The sequence below is a fragment of the Cyanistes caeruleus genome, chromosome 5 (assembly GCF_971803275.1).
Source record: "Cyanistes caeruleus chromosome 5, bCyaCae1.hap1.1, whole genome shotgun sequence".
In the NCBI taxonomy this organism is placed as follows: domain Eukaryota; kingdom Metazoa; phylum Chordata; class Aves; order Passeriformes; family Paridae; genus Cyanistes; species Cyanistes caeruleus.
The window spans coordinates 35850763-35863557 of record NC_141705.1 but is presented as its reverse complement, the minus strand read 5'-3'; the positions used below and the strand labels follow the sequence as shown (position 1 = coordinate 35863557).

The 12795-nt window shown below is 41.8% G+C and overlaps 2 long non-coding RNA genes across 2 annotated transcripts; one reads left to right on the top strand and one right to left on the bottom strand.

The window, feature by feature from the left end:
- Positions 1–3639: 3639 nt before the first annotated feature.
- LOC111927922 (uncharacterized) lies at positions 3640–8478 on the top strand. The gene is made up of 2 exons (XR_015287508.1): positions 3640–3789; positions 6402–8478. It is a non-coding gene; the product is annotated as an uncharacterized LOC111927922 (long non-coding RNA).
- Positions 4032–6581, bottom strand: LOC147653039 (uncharacterized). Its single transcript, XR_015287511.1, has 2 exons — positions 6376–6581; positions 4032–5461 (listed from the first exon to the last, which is right to left on the bottom strand). It is a non-coding gene; the product is annotated as an uncharacterized LOC147653039 (long non-coding RNA).
- Positions 8479–12795: the final 4317 nt, after the last annotated feature.

The following is a 12795-nucleotide window of genomic DNA, read 5'->3' as shown; positions in this document are numbered from 1 at the left end:
GAGGGTCTCTCTTTTTTACTGGCTGTTTCTGGGTTGCATAGAGATTATGAAGAGAGACAAGAAAAATGACAGAGCAGGCTAAACAGCACATCAAACTCCCCTTGAAGAAAGCTTTTTTTCCCCCCCCTTAGTGACTTTCTGAATAAGATAGGTAATGTTTTAGGGTATTTTTGTTGCAGGTATCTGGTAAAATGTGCCCTTTGGAAAAGCAAGGGACACCACAGGCAACTTCTTTTTGTTTAAATACCTCTCAACGGAATCTGTGTCACTCCAAAAGGTTTCCTGCCTATATATGGTTTGGTTTTGTTTTGTTGTTTAAGATTTTTTGTTTAGATCTCAGCTCTTCTGGTTGACTGCCATCTGGCACTCTGCCTTTTCTTTCCAAAAGTAGGGCCACAGTTACTTGTTCATCTGCTGTTGGTGCTGCCCAAGCTTTCACACAACTCAGCTGCCCCTGGGTTTCTCAGCAACTTTATGTCGGGCAATGAGCTTGGGTCTCAATTTGGCTAAGAAACTTCAGTGCCTGCCCCTCAGAGCAGAAAGCAAGTGTCCAGGGTGGGGATGAACTTAAATGATGAAACACAATACTCTGGCCAGTGTAAACATGGAGGGCAGGGCTGTGTCTTTTTATTTTGAAAATTCCTATGTAACCATTTTAGGAGTCAGCCCTCCAGTATTTAGGTAGTAAGTGTTGTATCAATCTGACTTCAGGAAGATGAGAACAATGAGCGTCCAGCCATTAAAATGGTTTTCATGCTAGTTCTCAAATTTTCATCCCTCCTTCCCTGCATATTTCAGTAGTGCAGATGAAAGAAGAGAAATCACAATGGTACCAACTTAGAAGGTGAGGCAGCAGATCAGATTACTTTGAGAAATGAGCAGTAAAACCCACTCTTGACTTTTCAGGAAACCTCCTGTGCCCAGATTTGTCATGGCACCAGACAGAGCAGTAAGGCACCACCTGGGGGGTCATTGACAGGGACTCAAGGCCAATCTGACTGGCCTCCCAGAAAGACAGGAGGCAAACATGAGTATTTTGGATAGCCAGATTGACACTACAATTAGCCACTTCTCCCTTGACTTTTTCCTAAGGCATAAAATTTCCGCTGTGAGCATTCTGTTGACCTTGCCCTTTTCAGTTGCCCAAAGAGCTTCTTCTCACCCTCAGCATCCAGTGCTACAGCCACTCTCTCTCCTGGTGCTAGGACCAGTGTGGAAACTTTCCATATTGACAATGGAGCCTCAAAAGGCTTTCTTCACCTTCTTTTTCTTGCCCTTTCATACGACAGACTAAAGAAAGATTTCTCTCTAAGACATGAGGATTTATATGTGTTTACCTTACCTATTCACTGCTTTAAACTGTGGGATGTAGACTACTGATTAATGTTGCTAACTACTGAACAACTGCTGCTGTGCTCCCTGAGGAAGACTGGAAGTCACCAGTGGGATCTCTTGTAGGCTAGAGCTGTCTGTGCATCAAATAGTCTGATAACATTTCCATAACTAAACATTATACATGAACTGAAAATTAAATCCACACTTTAATTTTAAAAGTGGGACTATGAGAAATTGAATAGGAAGAATATTTTTAAAACTTTTTAAACAGTCACCTTAAATATTTTTCCACATCTCATACGAGGGGGGACATAATTTTAAAACTAAATTATCTTTTAAAATTATTATCTCATCAGCTTTGTACTTCTACATGAGAACTGCATTTTCAAAAGGCTGCTTCTTGTAGCTGGAAAATTAAGATGATAGGAAATTGTGACAGTAGATGAAGGCAATAGTTATTTTTCTGAAGACTTTCTACAGTCACAGTTGTAATGGCCTAGAGTAAGCTGAGAGACCACTCCTTTTCTGCAGTTGCACCACCTGATTAGCAGTGTATGCATGACTCTAGATAGCATCGATGACACTAAACAGACCTTTTCAACCCAGATATGCACCTGCACATCAAGAATATTCCACACCAGTTGAAAAAGACGCTTCTGACTGCATCCACAATGTACAAGGGAGAAAAAGTACCGATATTCGTTAGAAAAATGTATATATGCACATTGAGTTTCAGGACCAATCTGTTAATAGACTACTTTTTTTTTTTTTTTTACTTAACTGAAACAGATGAATGGAAGAGATTATACTGTCTTTGGAGTTATCAGCCTGATATTTTTATGGAAACGATGCTGGAATCAGTGTCCAGGGAAAGGCTGACCTGTGAAGAGGCTGAATTGTTGTAAACAAGTTTGGGACTGGTGGGGGAAGGCTCCCCTTGATACCAGGGAGAGGGGTACCTGAAAGGTGACATTTGAGAAAATAAATGTTTGAGAGTTGCTCTGTGTGTAGAATTAACAATGAAAACTGCAAACTGCAAATCATGGTATATTTTCATGTGGAGAACACTGAGAGATATAAAATTGGAGCTGTTAATCACAGTTGTTATTACTGTGAGTGAATGAGGCATTAACAGAAGGAATAAAACAGATTTGCATGTGTTTACATGGAAGCATGGGTCCAGAGCATCCTTTGGTATTAGGCACCCCTGAAAGTTAAAGAGCTAAATTCTTCAAACAAGTGCACTGTGAATAAATTCACAGTTCCAAGGAAAGGGTTTGATCATATTCATCGTCCTCTACATTTGGGGAATTATTGGGCATTGGTTATAAATAGAGGGAGAAAAACTTGTGGTTGTACGTGACACACCAAAAAACTTGAGACTTTTTTTTTTTTTTTCCCCACTCAATTATCGTATTAGGCTGGAATGACAAAGTTTCAGCTTTGTCCACAAAAATGGATTGTCCCGCTCCCGCCGCTCCCCAGCGCCTGCTGGGCGAGTCTGCCTCCCTCCCGCAGCCGCCCAGCTCTCCGCTCCGCCTGCCACTCACTGGCCTTCTCCTTCCTTTTCCTCTCCCTTTCTGTCTCTCTTTGGATGGGGGAGACGGCCGGGCGAAGGGGAAATCTCCCGCCGGCAGGGAGCCCCTGAGCTCCCCCCGCTTTCCCCGTGCTCTGGCTTTCCTCTCCCTGAAGCCCTGCGTACACAAAGGGCTCGCTTCTGCCTTTCAATTAGGTAACCGAGATTTATTTACTTTTACCCTTTCTCCCATCCCTACGCGTATTTTTGTGTCTATAGGTCCTGTCAGCTTTCGGATTGGGCGTCCTCTTGAATTTTTTTTTTTTTTTCCCACCGTCCTCCCTATTAAGTTCTTTTTTTTGCATTTCCCCGGAGGCAGATTTAAATCAAACGTCCGTGTAAGGGAGGATTCCATCCAGCCCGACTCCTACACCCAGCAGGCAGACTCGTCTCGGCCACCCCGCCGCTCCGGCCGAGCGCCTGAGCCTGGCCCGGGCAGGGCTGGGGCTCCCGCGGCTCCGGGGGTGACCGAGGAGCCCCAGCCGGCTGGGAGGGGCTGGCTGAGCTCAGCCTCAGTACATACCTTTAGGAGAAAAACAGCCACCCACAAAAATCCCCAGCAACAGAGAGAGCACACCAAACCCACCAGGGCGTCGCTGCTTTTCCCCGTGTTTGAGGAGCCGAGGCGGGGTTGGGAGACCCAAAGCGTGTCGGGGACAGCGCTTGGTACCGGCGGAGCCTCCGGGGCTTTCCCGGAGAGCCTTATATGGCGGGGGCGGGGGCCCGGCCCGGCTGCGAGCCCCAGCCCGGGGAGCGAGTGCGGGGCCGCCGCGGGGTGCCCGCTCCGTGTCATTATGGGGACACAGCGAGCCGGGGATCTCCGGGGAGCCCCGTCCCGCCACAAGGGAGGACCGTAGCAACCTTCCCGGCCACGAAAGGTAAATGGGATTTGGTCTCTGATGGGGGTGTTGTTTTGAACTTTTTGTTTGGTGGTTTGTTTTGTTGTCGGAGTTTTTTCCTCTATGTGTGTGATTTTTAAAATTATTGTGTATTTTTTCATTCTGTCTCTCTTTCCTTCCGCTCGCCGTTTTCCGAACGGCACGGGGCCGCCGTGGGGCGGCTGCTGGCAGCCGTGTGTCCCTGCGGAGGGACGGGCCCGGCCGGCGGGGACACGGCGGGGACACAGCGGGGACACGGAGAGCCCGGCCCGGCCGGAGCTGCTCGCTCTCACCCGCTCCTCTCGCCCTCCTGCCCATCCGCTTTGCCCGGCCCCGCGCTGCCTTTGCTGCCCTCCACCGCGGGCGCTCCGCGTCCCCTCCGAAGCTCCATGAGCGACTTCACGAAGAAACGAAGGGGAGGAAAGTCGAGGAATTTTCTGCTCGGCATTGAATCGGGGAAAAAGGAAAACGGCGAGTTCGGTCACCTGCTGTGGGTCCTGCCCGGAGGGGAGCCCGGCCCGGCCGGGCGTGCGGGAGCTTTTATTGCCCATAAATGTACCGGGGGAGCGGCCGGTAATGCGATCAGGAAGGGAGGCATTAGGCAGAGCGGCTCAGGCAGCGGGCGCCTACAAGCGCGCTCTCCAAAGCCGCTCGGCGGCCGGCGGCAGTAAAGGTTTTATTGGTGACTGAGAAGCGCCCGGCAGCCGCACGCTTGGCATTAATGACCGCTTCGGTGGCTAGGAATTACACTGCCGGGCTGGAGGCGAGAGCCAGCGGGCAAAGGGCGCTGCGCGGTGGTAACAAGTATTTACTAAAGGAGTTAGTGCCAAATGAATGCCGGGTTCCAGCCTTCGATTTGCCGGATAAATTTTTTAGTAACTATGAAAGCAGGCCAATAACATTTATAGAGGAAAACAAAATATTTGAAGTTACAAACTTCTCTAATAGCCGAAAATTGACTTCTGACAACAAGCGGGATTTCCCCTCCTCGTTGATTCAAAGACACGTCTATACTTAAATTTAATCCTGAAAGATCTACTATTTAAAAAATAACAGCACCCCGCAGAGCAATTTCCCAGCTGTAGAAGAACATTTAAAACCAAACCGCAGTGTTGCCTGTGGGCAGACGTGTTTAGAGCCGGTGAGAGCAGAGCATCTACAATATTTATGTTAGGATTTTCGGGTATGCAGGGAGCACAGGAATGTTATTCTCTCCTGCAGATCCTGAAGTCCTTCTTACAAAGTTTTCTTTTTGATCTGCTTGTTGTCAAGTAATTAGTAAAAGGAATTACCCGCTCTGGCGCTGTGCCTTAAGGTAGCAGAGGCATTAGGGCTGTAAACTTCGCATTTTCTGCATATCTCCGGCTCGCCTTCCTCCTCCACCGGCAGCAGTCCTTTCAGGGGGGTTAAAATTGTAATTTAGCTCCCTGTAAGCTGTGAAGGGATGTGCTATGTCACCGTCAGAGCCCATTTGAAGCTAACAGGACGGCTGCAGTGCCTCTCCGGGGTGCTGCGGCGGGGCACGGCTGGCACACACCGAGGCACAGCTGGGAGAAACAGATGCCGCGACCATCACAGCGACTTCCACTGTCCTCGGGAAGACAGTCTCCTTTTGTCTTTGAAAACATCTCACGCGAATTTCCCCAGGTGGACCACGGTATTTTAATATGCTCTGCAATGTTAATGTTACATAGGAAATTAAAAAAAAAAAAAAAAAAAAAAAAAAAAAGAGAGAAAGAGGAGAAAGCAAAAGCACTTGTAACTAATTAACCTTTGAGTTTTGCCTTTTCTCGGATATGGATTTGATCTCTAAATATTATCCGTGCAAATAAAACAGTAAATACTGAGGTACGGATTTATAAAGATACCTGAATGAACATAAAGTGTGACTGTGTGCATATGGATATAAGCAGTTTTGTTAGAGCACTTTCATTGCAAAAAAAGAGAAGCTGACGAAACGATTATCCCTTTATCAGAGTAAAAACTGTTTGTTATATTTAAATGTTTAAATCCCTTCACAGGATTATGGCTCTATTCCAAATGATAAATTAGAGGAATTTTGCTTGTAAGAGGAAAAAACAACAACAAAGAAATAAACTACCTCCAAAAGATTTTTTCCCACCTCCAAAATAAGAACAAAACCCCGAAGTGTCTGAGAATAATTTGTTTTTATTTTGATTTCATTATTCAGTGCTGGGACTTAAGAGTTACAGGTTGGAAACCCCATTTGAAAACAGTAGGGCCACGTTACAGCGAAGGTCTGGCCAGCATTAATCTCGTGTTTGGAAAACACTGACAGTTGTTAGGGCTCCTCCCTTCCCTTCCGTCCCTTTAAAAAGTTGCCCTTTCAAAAGGGAATCACAGCCCCTCTCTCTGTTTCTCCAGGTAGATTGCCTTCTCTCTCTCTCCTTGCATGAAGGGGTGAATTGAAAAATCATTTAATTATTTTCATTCTAATCGCCTCAATCCCCCTTATAGCAGGAGCAAATGATGATGATGGGACCCCCCGGGCGGGGCAGGGCGAGGCTCGGGGCTTTAACATAAATAAAGATGGTACTAAACCTTCTCAATCCGCGGGTAACTTACTTTCCATCATTTTATTTTTGCTCCAGGTGACGCGGCTGTGAAGTGACCCGGTTGTCACTCTGGGGGACCCTCCTGAAACAGGAGAAGAAAAAAACAAACCCCATCTCTCTCCCCCCCGCACGCCATGCCCCCGCCTCCTCGGAGCCTAAGCAAGGACAAGCGGATTCATTTCCCCTGGCAATCCCCGAGGGTCGCTTGGCTTCGCCTCCATCCACGGCCGGCCACCGGGCAAATCCCTCCGGCTGCGGGGGCACAGCTGCGGCCCGGGGACCGGGAGGAGGAGGAGGAGGAGGAGGAAGGGCAGCTCGCCGCTGGCATTAGTTGTGAGCACCGCCTTAGCAGTGCTCCTGTCCGAGGCTGCAGGAACAGAGCCAACAGCGAGATCACCGGGCGCTGGGTTTGCTTTGGGTGTTTGCAGATCTCTACAAATACGGGGCCTGCCGGTTTTTATAAACAACTTTCAGGACACAGTCAATCAATCATGCTGGCAAGCAAGCAGACCAGGAGCCTAGGATATATACAAGGCATAAATTTATACATATAAACCCTGTCAATTTTGGAGTAGTTACAATTTTTTTTCTATAAGCCTAAGGGAAACCGTATCTAGAAAGATTCTGACAAGTCAGGAAATCACAGTGGAAAAGTAGAAGGTATTGTTAGGAAGTTATGTTATATTGCATGTTTTAAGACCAGCATGGGAAATTTTGGAAAAGAGAAAGAAAAAAAGTATCTAAACAAGTCAAAGATTTAAAAAAAATTATTATGTCTATAGTCAGAGAGAAAATGTCAAGAATATGTAGCTGAAAACATGAAACCTGGCCACTTTAGAAGAATGTAATAGATTTATCTGTAAAAGACACGAGTTTACCAGATTTTCTAGTCAGCAAAGTATTCTTTATGTTGTAGTCATTTCTAGGCTTTAATTTGAAACATATTTGTATCTAGGGATAGGTCCTTGCAAATACACTGTATTGTTTTGTTCTGTTTTTATAAATGATCTTTTGATAGTAAGAGCTCTGCACAGCATGGAGTTTGTGCTCTCTCTTTTTGACACTGAGTCCATTTTTCTTGCAAAAGGATATATGTGAACAAGGAACTCATAAAATGAAGGGTGCAACAGGTTTGAACAGCCCAGCAATGCAGAAAGAATAGTTGCATATCAAGGTAGGAGAAGGATAATAAAGTTTCCAGACTTAAAAGAGGAGGACATATTCTGTGCTGGTGTAAATTAGGAGTTTCACTGAAATAGAGGACTGGTTGGTACTGCAGAAACTGAGTGCTGTTCTTATGCGGCTATGATCCAAAACTGTGGCTCCTTCTGCATAGTGAGCATTGAGGAAAGCCTGGGCAATGATGCTCAGAGAGCAGAAGCTGTGCTGTAGGAGAAAGCATCAAGAGGAGCTTTTCCCAGCTGGCAAAAACTGCCAAACAAGCTTGTAAAATTGAGGGCCAGAGTGTTGGTTTTGCTCAGGAAAGACATTGTGACTGCATTGCCTCTATGCAGCTATTGTCAGGAATAATTTTATTTTTTTGAAATTACTGCATTTGTTATGTAAGTTTAACTATCAAGAATAAACTTGGTATTTGATCATTTCACTCCATGGTTGTTACCTGTCAAAACAAATCCTATAAGGAGCCTAAGCCAAAAACTACTCATGTCAGGAGAGTGAGTTTTGCTGATGACCTTCCAAGCTGACTGGGTTTTAGAGACATAAATAGCTGGAAAATCGTGTCACTGCCTTCTCAGATACTTACTGTGTTTAAAGATGTGTACGGTCAGCAGAACAGGGATCGGGCTTACATCTAAGACCTTCCCCTTTTAAGGACTTGTGTTTAAAATGGATTGGATCACTTACTTGTTAAAAGGCAGTTTAATTTTCATATAACAATTTATGCTTATTACCATATAAGTGAACACTTCATCAATCACAGCTTTATTCTTGTGGATCCAATGTATTATTTTTCATAGCAATATATTATGGAGTCCTTTCACAGAAACATGCCTTGATTTGTGGTAAGACTGACACAATAAGTGATAAATGTATTAATTTATCAATTTCCAATTAAAATAGCACAATGAAATAAATAACAATTAAAGTAGTATCTGAAGACTCTGTAAATACTTAATAATTTTTATGTTTTTTTAATGTTCTAGAAAAACAGTGCAAGTTCACACACTTTTTTTTTACCCTCAAAGATTCAGTTTGTTCTTTTGGGTTTTCATTGTATCCTGGGCTAAATGATTGTTAAGATTAATACAAACAAGCTTTTCTGGATATTAAAAAAGTGAAAAAGAAAGAAAGTGGGATAGAAATATACAATACATATATTGTACCAATATATATCATATATCAACAATCCCATCCTGTCCACCCTATAACCTAGCTTTCTTCTGCCTTGGAGTGTTCCTTGTTAACTTTCTAATATGGCAAGTAACAAATGTCTTTCCAGAAGGTCTAAAATTCCACTGATTCACCAAAGGTAGCTTGTGAGAAGTGCCTGCCAGAGCAGACAGGTTACCTCGTCAGCCTACTAACACACACATTCTCCTGTGCTGCATTATGTGGTACACCTGTATGCTGAGAACTGGCTCTGAAGGGGGTCAAGCCAAATTGGGTACCTTAATCACTGCTTGAGAAAACTATAGTTATCATATAATATGTGTAGTTACATACTTAAACTGAGATGCCTTTTCCTTTACACCAGTATACTGCTGCACCTCTACAGGTGGGACTCTGAGATTTTAGATTGAGATTTTAGAGATCTCCTTTGAATCATGGCCATAGAATTTTACTATTTCTCTTTTTTCTGAGGTTAAATGCTTTTTGGCACTACTTGTATGAAGTAACAATATTACTAGCAGTACTTGTAGTAAGCATAAAACCTCCAAAGTCTCAGCCTGCTTTTGGCTCCTCTTTATTGAGAATACATCATCCAAGAAGACGTGAGAATACTGCTTTGTTTCAGTTGGTAACGCAGTGACATCTATCACCTTAAACAGTGTGTTGAGACCATGGCTCTGCTAGGAGGTGAGTCATTAAATACACTTCCAAGCCTTTACTTCTTCCAATGCAGTGACACTCTGAATCTCCTCCCTTGAGTTACCAATTTGCCTTTGACAGAGGTAGGGCAACAACTTCACTAGGGTGTAACTGGTTAGGTGCGTGGCAAGGAAAATGCAGATAAGCTTCTCCAACTATTATCTCATATTCTGTGTAAAATTCTTCTTCAAATTTGTGGTGAACAACTTCTAAAACAGACTAAATAGCATTATTTAGCATTCATGAAATTAATTTGTGGATGATTTTGGAATGAAGTTATTGACATAAAACTGTACATTTTACAACATGGGCTTCTTCTTCTATTGTTTTTTATAATAGAACTGTCTGTACTTAGAAAATATTGATACTCACTGAGAGTACATCTTAACTGCTAATTTCTCTTGTTTCTGTTATTTAACCACTGTGAAGAAATTACAGAGAACACTTTATATTGTAAAAATAACAAGATTACATGCTATTTACTAATTTGGGGAGAAGGGGCGTAGTTTACAAAGAGAGACTGCTCTGCTTCTCTGTGGACAGCTGTGGAGAGGAGCAGATGTGTTGGGCAGGGCAGAAAAGCTGTTATGTTATTGCAGGAAAGAGGGAGGATGAGGTATGAATATTCTGGGACCGGGCATCATCTTAGAGACCACCCATCTCACCTCTTCAAAACTTCTGTCTTGATCTGCTTAAAAGCAACAAAATTTTAGCTTCAGTGAAGTCTTATTTTTCCTTTTCTTTTTTCTGTTTTACTGATTTGAGTCTTTAGACTCTGGCTATAAATCCTGATTTATGACTGTGAATTTAACTTAATATTATAAAATATCTCTAATTTAAAAGAATTTTCAATACATTTCAGAGTCTTTATGATTTTAAATAAAATCTATCTTGCACAGGAAACCAGAATAATATCTATGCTCCATTTAGATCTTCAAATCAGCCCTTTAAGTGCTGTGATTTTCAGTAAATGTTATGCAGCACTACATACACTGTGAATATTCAATAGCAAGAAAGGGAAATGTTTTACTTTTAAAAAGTTGAAAAAGAATTTAACAAAGCTGATTACTAATCATGTGACTTCTGTGTTTTATTATACATTTAAACCACATTTATAGAGAAAAAAAGATTCAAGCACTTCTTATTGTATTTTTTGCAGTGATAGATGAATGTTGAATATTTATTTTATTCTGCTATTCCATAGGAAAAAGAATCCAGAGGAGTCAGCTTTTGCTAGTAAAAATCAGAAATGGGACTGTCAGACTTCAGACAGTGTGGAACAGTAATAAATATTTTTATTGATATAAATTCCTAAGTGGAATATAGAAACAAGAAGTTACATTTAATGTGAAAAAATACAGCATCTTGATTGTTTTTAAGAAGTACGCTGAGAGAAGTACTTCTTTAGCACTTGGAAAGAAGTTCTGTGATTTCCTCGTTTGTTCTGTCATGCAGGTGATTAATGCTGCAGAAGGCAAGTAAACTCAAGAAGTTCTCTGGCTATAAAAATATATTTCAGTTCAGTTGTGTTACATATAATTATGACAATTAGCATGAATTCTGAAGACAGGGAAACTGCAGTTGTGAAAATAATTTTTTTAACACATAAAAAATAGCTAAGATATAAGCAATGCAAAGAATACATGTGCCATCATGCCCCATGAAGGAGTACATTCTGCCTGCTGCAGCAGAACAGTACAAACTCTCTTTCAACACCTACACCTCTGTGAAGCCAGCAGGACTTTTTGCTTGCTGAGCTAATGGATAGAACTGGTGTATGAGGGGGTGCATAGGAGTGAATGCAAGGTGAGGTTTTTGATACAGCATTGTGTGACTGCAGGAGGACTTGCACAACACAGGCAGGCATGCTTTCTCAGAAGGGGAAGGCTGCTTTTGAAATTGAAGTAATATTTTTCAGTATTTCATGTGTAAGAAAACACAATGCTCAAACTGTAGACCAACCGAACAAACTTCCACAAGGAAAGCAAAGAAGACAAATTGTAAATAATTTTCAGTATCAACCTTCCATTTCAGAAGAATTACTCATTTGCTTATGTTATGGTCACTTAGGAGAAGTATTGCAAACTTGTCAGATTTTGACTCTTGGCATACACATTAATGCATCTGCCTCAAGTCCAACAGAACATTCCTTGCCCCTCAGCAAGCTAATGGCATGCATAATGCTCAAAGGATGAGTTCCTCCTAACAGCATATAGTATACAGATTGAATAGATGGTCTTTCTCCAGAACAACTTAGCTAAATAAGCATTGATACATATATTTTTCCTTTTAAAGTATTTCTCTTCTGCATAGATTATAGGATTTTTCCATAAAGTTTAAAAAAATGGCTATGCTTGCTCTAAAAATTTAAGTTTACATGGGTATCTGCTGTCAAAAACAGACTATTGAAATAACAAATGAGGTTCACTTCCTCAGAATGTGTAAATGTCTCAGCTTAAACTTTCAACAGCTGAAAGACAATACCATTGACACATACCTGGCACTAGTTACTCGGGTTTATTTTTTCCTGGAAAGCAGTTTTGGGCGACAGAGTGGCGTCCGGGTTTCCCAGGTTGTTGTGCTGACAAACTGCAGTGGTGGTAAAGGCAGGGAGTCTGACAAAATCTCATTAATCATTTTAAATTAAATCCAACATTCCACTCCAACACTGCCAAGAAGAAAGCTAACTTTTACAAATGAATACTCTCTCTGAAAATAACTGGTATCCTGACTGCACTGCTTTCACAAAAACATGCTTGATTTCTGTTAGGTACACATACACTATTTTTAAGCATAAAAAAATGCTTTTTTTTTTTTTTATTTCTAGGAATCTGAAAACTGCTTTTTGCTTGTTTTCTTTATTAGGGTCTATCAGTGAACCACACAACTGAAAATCAGGAGCCTCTTTTTTCTTTCAGTGAAGTTTTTTGCTTTTCTCATATTTTAAGTACAGAAAATTTGTTTTTAATGCAAGTAAATTTCACATAGGAAGTGGGAGTATTCTGTTTAAATATTTTCTCTACACATATTTACATGAATAAGAAAGAAAAACTGCAAATTTACTAACATTAATATTAGCAAAAACACTGAGGTGACAAAGGAACAATGTGATCTCTTAGGTTTTTTACAGACACACTTCCATAACTAATCCTAGCTAATTGATTATGATTTAATTACACATGGCAAGTCTGAACTTTAAACATCTCATAAGTAATATTAGATTATCACATAAAATTTTAAATTACTAAAATCACTCTTACATGCAGATTATAAAAGTCTGTATTTCTCTTTAAGGCAAAATGAAACCATAATGTGCTGGTGTGAGACACAGGAAATAGTTTATACCTGTTCTTTGCCCATTTTAATAGTGCTTTTGCGC